The sequence below is a fragment of the Lonchura striata genome, chromosome 1A (genome assembly GCF_050655825.1).
Source record: "Lonchura striata isolate lonStrDom1 chromosome 1A, ASM5065582v1, whole genome shotgun sequence".
Classification (NCBI taxonomy): domain Eukaryota; kingdom Metazoa; phylum Chordata; class Aves; order Passeriformes; family Estrildidae; genus Lonchura; species Lonchura striata.
The window spans coordinates 45,788,036-45,801,669 of NC_140741.1; positions in this window are offsets into that span (position 1 = coordinate 45,788,036).

Sequence of the window (13,634 nt, forward strand, 5' to 3'; positions counted from 1 at the left end):
TTGAGATGATTCCCCACTCCCAAAATCATTTGAAGCATCAATTTCAACATTTGGGGTGTCTTTGACAGTGACTCTGTAAGGGAAATGCCCTTTAGAGGCTGTAAATTTAGGTAAAATTGTCAAAAGCAAAAAATAAAATGAAGTCTGATTCTGTGCACTACTGGTACCAACAAATTTCTAAAACATCTTTCATTCAGATAGAGGCAATAAGCTGATATCTCAATTAGCAAGGATGGATGGATGGATGGATGGATGGAACAAGGATAGCATGTGCCATGTACCCTCTTCACCAGCTGCAGAAGAGGTAACAGTGTGTGGAGAAGTGCAGCCACTCGCTGCCATCTGCTGCTTTCCATACCCAGCATGGGCACCAGCAGACATAATGTAACATTTCATCATCCTTTCAAAAAGTGGTTTTGGGAAGACTTTCTGGATTTTATCTATACTGTGCCAACAAGCATTGGAGGAGCTGGAAACCCTAGTGCTGTTAGGTGAATGGAGTCTTCTCTTAACATGCTAGAAAAAACTTCAAAACATGCTCATTGCCATCTAGCTCAAGCAGTTCTGGGTTTTGGAGGCATCACAACTCAAAGTCTCATTTTTTAAATCCACTTTTCACCGTTTTCTGTTTATACCACAGTGGAAGCTGGCATTCTGGAAAACAGTATGACTGAGGAATTGATGAATTATCCAATAGCAGCATATTCTCAAAAGTGCATTTCTAAACTTATGAATCAAAAAATTTAACCAAATAAAAAAAATCTCGAGCTGAAATCTTATCAATTGGTTTGGAGTTTGACACTGGGGCTGTCCTTTCCCTCCTTTGCCCTGAAATCATCCCCACAGAATTAGTTGCAGGTCACTGGCATTGGAAATGCTGCTCGGTACTGCTCCAGCAGCCCTATACTTGTCTGGACTGGCAAGAGAGCCAGCCAGCATCCAGAATATTGTGTTGCCAAAACAAAGCAAAATAACTGCAGTGAACGGTCTTCCCTGCTCTGCATTTTTTAAATATATTTGTGCTCCAGGGAGCAAATGGTTTTGCAAGATTCATATCCTTTTGCATGTGTGTATCCAATGAAGTGAACAGTCTTCCTGGATTACTTGAACGTGTGCTTTTATATGCATATATGTGCCATAAACTGTCTCCCCTGCTTGTCTGCTGTGTAGGCAGCAGATCCACTGAGGCGCATCGCTTGTGCTGAAATCAAGCAGCATATGTGGAGAATGGAACTTAGACATCTGTATTCCAGGAAGATCGTGGCTAATGTTGCTGAATTAAGTTGCTAAGCACTGTCCTTGTTAATAACTGACTAGTAACACGAAAAGGGAAGTGGCCAGCTTTGGCAGACTTGGAGAAGCTGCATAAATCAAGCCCTGAGTACACAGAGGGCTTTTAGGCCATGCCAGATGCTCCCAGGCAGCCCCCCCTCACTGCCCTGTTAATGGATGAAGCTGTCACGGCATGGCCCAATACAAACACCATGGGAACAGCAGAGCCTTCAGCAGCAGGTGCCTGGCTCAGAGCCCCTGGGTGTGACAGAGTCCTGCGGGTGACGAGGAAGGGAAGCCTCTCAGGGCCGGCTGGACCAGCCCCTGGTACGTGTGATGCCCCCTCAGGCATCCCATGCCAAGGGACGACGGAGGTGAGCCCAGGGCTCCTGATCTCCTGGCACTGGGAAGTTACTCCCTTGTCTCGTGCATCTACCAAAGCATTTATTAGGACCATCACTAGCCACCTGCATAAAATTGAACAGGCTATTTATTTGTAACCTTCTGTCTTCCAGTTGCTGGCCATCTTCAAACACAGAAACCCATCAGACTATTTCCTTACTCAGCAGCCATAAATCTGCTGAATGATGATGGTGCACATCAAATCTTATCAGAAGGAAGCAGAATGGACACATGCTCTCCTCAAATGAAATTAAAAAGTATTTCTTGTGAGTGTAGACTCAGCAAGTGGTGATAGGCTTTGGCAGCAGGGCTCCATCTCCTGGTTTTAGGAAGATATTGTCTGACATAAGAAAACATCTCGTTTTCAAAAATACTTGAGAAATTAGACATTATTGATACACTGGAGAGATACTGAGATGGTTTAAAGATCAATGTAATTTTTCATTTTTAAAGTACAAAAAACATTACCAAGATTTTATGATAATGTACGCTGCTGTGTGTAGCTTCAGGCTTGCTTCCTTGAAATTAAATTAAAACACTTTGGCCACTTAGGATACTCCTGCTGTTGCTGAAGCAGTGTGCTAAGCTGGAAGGGATTTAATTTCCACCTAAGCCTTTAACTAGTTACTGTAGCTGAACTTTAAAGGTCCCTTCCAACCCAAATCATTCCATGATCCTATGAAAACATCTTAGAGAGGCATTTTGGTGTTTTTCTTTTTCTCAGACAAGTTCACTAGGGACGTCATCTTAGATGTGGGAAGTAGAACAGCTGCTCCTCTGGGATGTGCAATTTTCCAGACCACTGTCATCTTTCTCTACAGAATTCATCTCACCAGCTCTGTCCAGACATGCTGGAAATACTGACCTTTGACATGGGTATGTCCTCACTAGCACTCATTCACCAAATAATTTTGAAAAGCATTCTTATTGGGTTTTTATCTCAATCAAATGAAAAAAACAGAAGAATACTTTCACATATTTATCACCCACACACTGCTCAGGGACAGATAGACAGCAATGTGGTCAGTTCAAAGCTGAACTGACAGCACAGGAATTGTCACATTTCCCTGCACTGCCTCAACGCAAAGCAACAAAAAACAACAACAAAAAAAAAAAAATCACAGCAGAGCAATTTGGGCAAACCTCTCTAACAATAATCCTTTTATGGAAGTGAGATCCAGCTTTACTCGCAAATACTACATTCATACTAACTTCAGACATACCTAAAACATACCTGGAAAGTAGGATGAAGGTCAAACCTTGAGGTGATCTACAAAGGGAATGTTAGCAGAAAAAATGTAGCACCTGCAGTAAAATGAGTAAGATAATTTACTATTCAAGAAAGCAGAGATCACCTCACGTAAAAATCCTGCTTATTATTTTTAACTGTTGAAGAGAAAGGCTTTTGAAATACGAAATAGTGCATTGAAAATGCAAATAGTGCATTGAAATATTTTTATTTCAAGCTACGTAAATAATGACTTACAGTGCAGTACCAGAGAAGGCATCAAGAAAAGTCAACATTCATCACAGTCATCATTTACATTTACTATTTGAACACTAGTCCAAAAGGCAGAGCATATAAAGGAAACACCAGATTCCTACACCATAAATTATGTAGTCGGAGCTTCTCTGTTATCTGTCACTCAAGCAGCCAGAAAAATCCTTTCAGTTCTTCCTGTACATAATTCTAAGAGGCCTGTTCTTATGTTCCCACTCCCTCTGAAGTCAATGGAAATCTACTTTGCAGTGGTGATCCATCTAGTCTCAATTCTTTAAAAATTCCACTACCAGCAGAAAAACTTCCTCTTCAGAGCAGATAATACTCCACATGGATCCGAGATTTTCAAAGGCTGCAAAGGTAGACATGCAGGACTTAAAGACATTTGACCCGGCTTTCAATTTACCCTGTCCTTTTCACTGTCCCCTTGTGAACATCACACATTTTTCATACAATAGTGGGCACAAAAAAAATCCTACAATTTTCTGTCATTAGGTGCTTTTTTCTCTATGTTGCCTCATGTCTTTTCCCCAAAGAACATTTTACCTGTCAATGGATGACATAAACATAACTGATGGTGTGATGTCGAAAGGCAATTTCAATGTAAATGAGCTTCATCACAACAAGATCTCAAACGCAGCAGCTTTCCTGTGTCTGCAATAAATGACAGGGTACTCTGCTCAGTGATCTCAGTATACATCGAGGAGTGTTGTGGCAGTGTTAAGCATGTCCACATTTCAGGCATTTTGCAATGCAGTAAAGTGACCCTTAAGAACTACTCCAACACACCCTTTTGATCCGTTTGATACATGTTTGATCCAGCCATGCAGCATCTTCTGCTGCATCATTCCCATAGAAACATGAAAAAACCATGGGAATGAGTCACCATATAGTCCTTTTTTCTCTTTACTGGTTTTTTTTTGTTGGGTTTTTTTTGGTTTTTTTTGTTTGTTTTTTTTTTTTGAGGATAGTACTTATGCATATCCAGGTTAAACATTAATTTGACTAAAACAATTATTTTGTAAAACTAAATTAAGCATAATGCCAAATGGAAGCAAGATCTTGATAATAAAAATCAGACAGCCTTAGATTTGCCTGCATTTAAAGTGGCAAATGAGCCACTGGGAGCCAAATTCTCCCAGTTTTGTGAAGACAGCATTTTATTAACTTCACACTCTACACTGTGGGAATCCAGGGCTTCCCTCTGGCTGCCCTGGAAGGCCTGGGACCCTGGCAGGGGGTCAGGAACCCCCCTGTACAGAGCCCCAAGAGACACTGTCTCTGATCTCTGTCCATGGAAAAATTTTCAATCTTACAGGATGAATTACAAGCTCTGAGTGTTTGATATGAGTAATAAAGTGTGGCACGGGCACAAAAGTTAAATTTTAGGATTCTAGATTAGGGGTTCAAAGGGGACAAGACGGAGGAAATTGGGTGTGTCTTGTCCTTTTTCTCCTTCTTCATGCCCTCCATGTTTCACTGTGGTGTTGGCATTTTTCTATTGGTTTAGGCTGGGGACACACTGTTCAATGTAGGTGACAGATATTGGCACATTATTGTAAATATAGCACATGTAGTTTCTGGTATTTAATGTTTGTAACATCCCACTGAGGGCAGAGCCCCACACGCTGCCCTGCAGGACAGACCTGCGGCAGGGCAGCAGAACATGTTATAGATAAGCAAGAATAAACAACCTTGAAAACAGCACAGACGAATTATGGCTTCTTCTTTGACAATGGGGCAGAAAGACAGAGACTTTCTACAATCTCAGAATCACCAATACCACAGATTCTGACATACACAACTTCCAAATATTAGCCATGACTTCCAGATATTGTGCATGACTACCATGTTCCTCCAACTTAATCCTTTCATTGTTGCTTAGGCTGGTGGCTGGTGGCTGGTGGCTCCTTGCTTCTGTGACTCTGGGAACTGGCAGGGCTGACTTTAGCAAAGCTGTGGCTGAGAACATGGATCAGAGCCCTGTGGAGGATAGTAATGATAAAGCAAGGGGAGAAGGGCCCTACAAAGTGGGTTCACCTTGGCTGGCCCTCTGCTGCCCACCAAGCAGCTTTCTCACTCCCCCTTTTTAACAGGACAGGGAGAGAAAATAAAATGAAAAGCTTGTGTGCTGAGATAAGGGCAGGGAGATTGCTCACCAGTTACCATCACAGGCAAAACAGACTTGACTTGGGGAATATAATTTAATTTTTTGTCAGTTAATGACAGAGTAGGATGCTGAGAAATATGAATAAATCTAAAAACCCCTTCCCCCCACCTGTCCCTTCTTCCAGAGTTTGGCTTCACTCCCAATTTGCCTACCCCCTCTGCCACAGTGGCACAGGGAACAAGGAATGGGGGTTTCAGTTAGTTTATCACATGCTGCTGCTGTTGCCCCTTCCTCCTCACACCCTTACCCTACTCCAGCACTGGGGCTTCCCTTCCCACTCAATAGTCCTACATTAACTACTCCTGCATGGGTCTGTCCCTCAGACTGCAGTTCTTCAGAGCTGCTCCAGCATGGAAAGGGATCCACGGGGTCAGTTCTCCAGGAACAGAGTGTTCCAGCATGGGTCCCCTGCCAGGACCCTTCACTGCACCTTCCTCCACAGCATACATCCTCCACAGGCTGCATGTGCATCTCTGCTCCACTCTGGACTTCCACAGACTGCAGAGAGGCCTCACCATGGTCTTCATCAAGGCCTGCAGGGGACTCTCTGCTCCAGTGCCTGGAGCACCTCCTCCACCTTGATGTCTGCAGAGCTGATTTTCTCATTTTTCTCATTTCTTTCCATCGCAGCTCTTGCTCAGCATTCTTTTACTCTTTCTTAAATATCTTATCTGCCAACATTGCTAATGGGCTTTGGCCAGCAGCAGGTTCATCTTGGAGCCTGATGACATAGGACAGTGCCTGGTGTCTTCTCACAGAAGCCACCTCTGTGGCCCTCCACAACTAAAACCTTGCTGTGCAAACTCAATACAAGAGGCAACCACTTCAGTAGTCCACTCTCATAATAAATGTCAATCAAGCCCAGAACTACCATATATAAAATCTGCTTATGGGAATGTAGTATCAGATTTTGGTCAGTGTTACTAGTCAAATAGAGCTGCAGCTGTATGAATGTACATCTGATGTTATGAACTGCATATCACTAGATACAGTGAAAAAAACAACATTAAGCTGAGCAGAGAGCTGGAGACTGAATTGTGAACTTTCAGAAAGCAGTCCATGCTTCAGGACAGTAGAAATCAAATGCACCACAAATTCTCCCACTTCATTCCCTAATTATATTTTTAATTAATTTAAAGCTGAATTCAGAAAATTTTTATGTCATTATATAATGCTTTATGTAGCCTGTACAAAATACTACACTGCTTCTTTTGTAATAATTGTTTCTTTCTTTACTTTTTCCCCTCTCTTTTTTTTCACACATTTTTGTATGCATCCTTTCTTTGTACAGCTTTGAAATGCATCATGACATGCCAAAGAGCAGTGAGGTCACAGAATAATAGCTTCAGTTTCCCTGATTTTTTTTTACTATTGAATTTCAGAATGTGCATTTTTCTGTTGCCTTGTGAATAATGAAAGTCAAAAGAACTATTTAAAAAAGATGAAGAAATCAAGAAAATGTTCTGTTTTGTTCTAAAGAAAGCTGCATCTGTGAGTCACTAAATTTCCATTTTGTCCCCAGACTACTATTGCTTGCTTTTTCTCCCTACGACATATTACTCTCTGGTGTCTCAGGTGTGCCATAAGGATCAGTATTTGTTTCCTGAAGGCGGGAATGAACTTTTTAATCCTCGAATTGAAAGAGGCGGTGTATCATTCATGCCTCCATTACCTAAAACAGGGTTTCTCAAGCAAGGGGCAGGGCTGATAAGGATGTGTGTCATTGCCCAGTGCAGACAGCAGCACACAGTAGCTTAAACCTTTGACTGGGTCTCTGAAGATTTCAAGGCAGACACCAGCCTGTTTTTTCCCAAGCATATTCCCCAGCGTGTCAGCTGTGGCACTCTTAAATATAAAGGTATGGATCAAGCTCTTTATTTTTGTTTCCCCTTCCTAATAACTGAATTATTATAGGAACATGTTGTGAAAATTACATCTTATTAGTATTTGGAACTTGCTAAAGGAATGGCATTATTGCCTACAAGCAGCTAATGCCACATCTTTCGCTCTGAGAGTGAGGGCCTCTTTGCTAGTGGAAATAAACCACTGGCCAGGCAGAACAACACCAGATCCCACCTGGCTACAGCTCTCTCCCAACTACTGCATGAAGTCAGCTTCTCAGATGGGATTTTGGTGTGCAGTAGTAGCAACTGAGGAGCCAATGTGCAGAAAAGAAACCTTGTCACAGAGAACAGCTCCCACAGGGGTTGCTATCATTTTCCAAGCCTGATTTGTGTTAAGTCATTTCATAGGGCAGAACTTGGTTTTAATTGCATTTAAATCCCTAGGTGAATTCCTACTGAGTCCCTGGATGGCTTTATGTTCAGCAGAATCTAGGTCTGGTCATGGCTGTACACTGGGGCCAGTAGCAAGCTCCACACCATTCTCTATTTGCAGCACTCCTGGAAGGCAGCATCGGGGGGGAGAGCAACACAGGCTCACAGTTCCCACATGTGTTTCCCAGCAATATCTTTAGCACCATGAATAACTATTTAATGCTGATAAGCAAAGCCATCAGTCGGGGAATATTTAAGGAGAGGAAAGAACCTATATTACTGCAAATAATAATTAAGCAACAAAATGATATTAAAAATTAGAATAAAAACAATATATTGTTGTATACCCAAGGGAAATGGTATTGTCAGAACTAAGAAAACAACAGAAAAATACAGCTATAGAGTGTGTTCTTTCACGTGGCAGGTAGCATGTTGTTGCATGTCCAAAACCTCAATCAACAAACCTAGCACCAGCTATTTCTGTTCCCCCACCATCCTGTTAACAAGAGGGAGCAAGCAAGGGGAGCTCTGCTCAGAGCAGACCTTGCCTGTGCAATCTGCAGAGCTGCAGCACAGTGGTGGTTCAAGGGAGAGCACAAAGCACCAGCACCAGCACTCAGTGCAAGGGGGCTTTGCTTTACCCATCCAGGCAGCCCATAGGCTTTCAGGGGGTAACCCAAAGAAAGGCTACTGAGGAGGAACAGTGTTTTTAAAACATTTTTCCCTGCTCCAGTGAAGTATTTTTAAATTACTTCATGACCAAAGGAAACCAGATGAGTTTCAAAAGAATAAATGAATGTTTGGGGGAACAGTCTTTCTGTAGCACTCTAAGCGTAGCAGGAATTTTGTACTTTTTGGCAGTTGCTGACATTACAGGATGAAAACCTCATTTATGTTATGAGAAGCCTTGGCTGGGTAATACTTTAAAATTAAAAGAATGTCTATAAAATATAATAACTTCTATATTTGTTACCTGTTAGGGTCTTAAAATGGGTTATCTAGTACATTATGGTGGATATAATATTAATTACTGTTACATTAACATAAAATACTGCATTTTTCATAAAATTGACTGAGATCTGATAAAAAAGGGGGGAGGGGGACAGAATCTGCAAAACCAAGTAAAACTTAAAATACCATTACAGCTGATATAATTCACAAAAGCTGAGTAAAATAAATAAACAACATCCATTTCTATGCTCAAAATAGCTCAAATGCCGCTACAAAAATATTGTTAGTGCCTTCTGTTTAACAAAGAAGGCATTGACTTAAAGATATTAAGGCTTTGCTTAAAGATAGTTCAGGCATTTTCTTCTTCACTGCATCATCAGTGGCTAGGCATGCATTAGTCAAAACTTAAATAATCTTTCCCCACAGTCTGGATCAACTTGTGTTCTTCTTCCTCCCAGTGCAAAACATTGCTGGAATGTTACATATGGTTTATGTATGCTAAGCTTCAAAAATTGCTCTGCTAGAAAATGAGGAAACCTCAGAATTAATGAGCAGCTGAGTTTTGTCTGTATTTTAACTTTTCATGTGCAAATGTTTGCATAGGATTTCAGCTGATTCAGAAAAAGGGATGAATGTCAGACATGTAGCTCAGCTGCTGGATGAGGTAAAATATTTTGACCTCAAGCTCTGTTCAACTTGTCAATGGCTGCCAAGTCTTTTACACAAGATTGGACTTTAGAAGGTGAGCCCCAGAGGTCACAGAGGTTCTACTCATTTCAGTGAAGACAGGATGTCCTTACCATACACCAGAGATAAAGTATGGTAAGGACAGGATGTCCTTATCATAAGCCAGAGGTAAAGTTTTGTCATTGGTGTGAGTCATGTGAAATTTAATTTATTTTATTAATTTCAACTTAAATATGTTTCTATTTTATCTTATTAATGATTTGAACACTTACATCTGAAGCCTGTCTAGTGTATTTTCAAATGTCAAATTCCCAAGGCATCTTGAAGGCATATGGAACAGACCACTGATAGCATCTCAGGATCAGATGCTAGGACCCTTCTAGTATAAGCAAAATAGTAAAAGTTTAAATCAGACACAAATTATCACACTATCAAGAATTTAATGTAACTCCTCAGCATTTCTTGCTGCGGCTTTAAAACGTTCCCTTGTGTTTCTGAAGAAGAAAAGTTGTTGAAAGTCTGTACTCTTGCTCCTAGTGCCTGCTTTATCTAAGCACAAGAAAGATAAAGTCAGACACATGCTCACAGAGTTTTCCATCATAAACAGTTATCTTCCTCATATAATTTCTAGACTGCGTATGTGATTAGAAAACTATTATTTTTTAAGAACATGTAAGTTAGCTGTACCTGAGATGAAAAAACTTTCATGCCCAGATTAAAAGGGGAGAAAAAAAATCTGTGAAATTCCAAAATGTTTAGAAAAGTTGTTTTACACTTCATTTTCTCTTGTCAAGTTTAACCCAAATATTAATATATTAAGTGTTCTTAGCATTAATTTCCAGGCATGTGATATAGATGAGGCCTAATCAGTTTCTATACCATGTCATCTAGCATTCATATGCAAATGTGCCCAGATCATTTAATCATGAGATATTGTCCATTAATCAAGCTACTGAAAACAGAAACACTGTTAGAGAAAGGAAATTATCCCCACAGATGAGACAAAGAGACATATTTTTGATAACTTTTTTTTTTTTTTAATCTCTCCCTCAAGAATTCTTTTGAGTTATTTTAGGACAATTAGAAAAGCCCATATTCTGTGGCCTTCAGACTTTTTCCCTAAACATTTTTTTAACCTGTTCATTCTTTTCTTTGGTCCAAGTTCCCAGATCAAAGGGAGCTTGTTTCTCCAGGCACACCTTAGTTTGCTGTGGGCCCTGGGGTTTTACAATGTGCAAGGGAGATTATCAGTTAATGCTGTGGTTACAATTAATTACCATTCATTTTTACCATTCATTTATTAGCTAATCTGTTCATTCTTTTCTTTGGTCCAAGTTCCCAGATCAAAGGGAGCTTGATTTCTCCAGGCACACCTTTGTTGGCTGTGGGCCCTGGGGTTTTACAATGTGCAAGGGAGGTTATCAGTTAATGCTGTGGTTACAATTAATTACCATTCATTTTTACCATTCATTTATTAGCTAATCCAGTTGTTAAAGAGCTGCCACCTTAACAAATAAAACATTGTTTAGTAAAGCTAAACATTCAGAATTATTTCTTATTTTTCACAAAATTGAATTTGTTTATGGACTTTATTATCAGAACAGAAAAGCAAGAATCATTATAGAATTCTATGGGTTTTGTTTGGGATTCATCTCATCTAACCTTGGCCAGCTCACATCATCATTTACATCTGAGCTGGTTATGCAGTGTCTCTCTCTCTAGTGAGCAACAAGAAACATGCACTCAGGGAACACAGTTCATTGCAATTTATTTTATACATTTACACTTATATTTGAGTGAGTGATATCCTAAGCAGTAAATATTTAAAATTATACCAAAACTGTCTCTCACACAGTCACAGAAGCCCTTCGTATCAGAAAAACTAAGACCTAAAACCCAGCATAAATTTAGATATGGGGGGTTTATGATGGAGTATCATAAACTTGAGTATCTTTAATTCACCTGTCTTCAATGCATTTTGATACACTCCTAATTGAAAGATCACATCCTTTTTCCCCATCAGATGCTTCCACTCCATGCAGGATTAATGACCTTGCATTAAGTGACTGAGAAAGGGAATACAGGCTATGTGGAAAAGTCAGAATCCTTGGCACTACACAGGATTTTGATAATTAAAACAAAAGAAATGTAGTACACAGAGAATTAATTTTTTAAAGCTGTTGACAGGTTGCAAAACACTTTTGTAAACAGTGAGATCTCATTAAGGGCATATATTCTTAAGGCCATGCTAGGGTCAGTTTTTGGCCTTTGCATTATTATTAATGTTCTGGAAGAGATGAGAGAATCCTTACTGATCAAAGTGTGCATGTGACTCATGAAGAGAGTACACTGAGACAAATGAGCTGATAAGCTGCTGCAAGAAAATGACATGTTCATCAATACAGATAATTGTAATTCAACAATATTCAGGAATTACAGACATAATGAGACACTGTTAGGAACAGTAACTGAAATGATTGGGGCATCATGTCAGTCAAATGGAGATTAGCTCCTTGTGCAGTATGCAAAGGGTATAACAGCAAAATAAAATGCCAATCATGTCATGAATTAGCAGAACAATACCAAAAGGTTATGCAACCTGGGACTAACAAGCCTCCTTCTGAGATGCTGGTCAGAGTCCCAGCACCCACAGCTGAAAAATGAATAAATAGGGTCTCTCTGGTTCAGAGTTGAACCAGGGGAAAGATCAAAGGATTGGGGAAACTGCCATGGTGGAAAACTGAAGTTCAGACTGTTTATCTTAACAAAATGTCTAAAGGGTCCCTTGATCACAGCTTCTAATTATCTCTAGGAGGAATAGAAATTCAATAACTGAGGGCTCTTCTGTCTCAAAAACACAAACACAACAAGATGAAGTGCCTGGTTGTTGAAAGCAGAGACATTCTAAAACAGAAATTGCATGTATTAGTACTATGAAAAATAATCACTCCAATAATTTAACAAAAAAATGATAGCTTGTTCATACTAGAAACATTTAAATTGAGATTTTCTAACTTTTTAAAAGAGATGCTGTAGATAAACTAAACCTAATTCTGGGAAGAACTTACCTGTGCTACACTATAGGTCAGACTAAACTACCATCTCTGAATTTAGGACCTAGAACACCGTTCTTCATTCAATTGCTGAATGAGGCCCTTGTGTCTTATTTTCAGTACATTATCCAAAACCTCATATGGTTATGAAATGTTCTTTTTTCATAGAATTTCTTTTCCTATATTGTTAGAGTGTGGCACCAGCATTAATCTGTACAGCAGGCCAGTTGAAGATAGAGAAATGGAATTGTGGGTATTTTGGGGAAAGAGTATGAATATGAGATTAAATTTGAAAGTACCTGTTAATTTGGATGCACAATTTGAAAGGTTTGTACTTGATCTTTGAAAATATCTTTCACTTCTTAGCACTTCACATATTTAAAGCACAGCTCCTACCAACATCAGTCATGGCTCTGAAATGTCAATATTCCCACAAACCAAGCCCTAGAAATTCACATGGAAACTCAGAAATGAACATAACATAGTTAGTGACTACTTGTGTATGGAAATTTATTTCAAATTATTCCTGTAATAAAAAACTGCAGGAACTCTGTATCCAAACCCAGTTTGAGGCAACATTCAAAGATTTAATTTTGAGATCAGTTTTTCCTATTCTGAAATCCCTTTCTATGATCTGTACAGACTATTTTGTTCCTGTAGTGTAGAAGACAGGGATAACAAATAGTAGCCCACTAGACAATCCTAGTTAATCCTTGGAATATACCCTGTCCCCACAGTCAGTCTCATAAAGATCCTATGAGAAAATTATGTATAAAGAGATAGTGAAGGTATTGTATAATGAATATATATCCATGATGCCGTAGAGACTTTTTCTGCAATTCTGGTATTTCTTAGTTATCAAGAGCTTGAATTTGCAATCTTGGTGGGTTTTCCTATTTGTAACAGTTCCATTTTAAAAACATCAGTTCCCTAGGTTCTTCTATTATCTTTTAAGCAGAAAAGGTATCATTGTCATTTTATCAGCTGGTTCCTCAATAGAGTTAAGATTTCTCAGACCCAGCAGGCCCAGCAGAATTGTGCCATACAGGCTAGAGCAGGAATGAGCTCACACTGGGCAGCTGGCATCCTTCTCTATCCCCACATGCTTTCTCACTGAATTTCCTACACAACTGCCTAAGCAGAGAGCATGGATCACTCCCTCATGAACTGTAGCATGTCCATCCCTCACAACTTGTCTCTTGCCTGGATCTTCCCTAGTTTCACTCATGACTTCCTATCCATCCCTGCATGTGCACGTAGGTAGGGATGTAATAGTGAGCTCTTGCAGGTGCAGAAAGATGGGGGAGGATCTTCTTGGCATG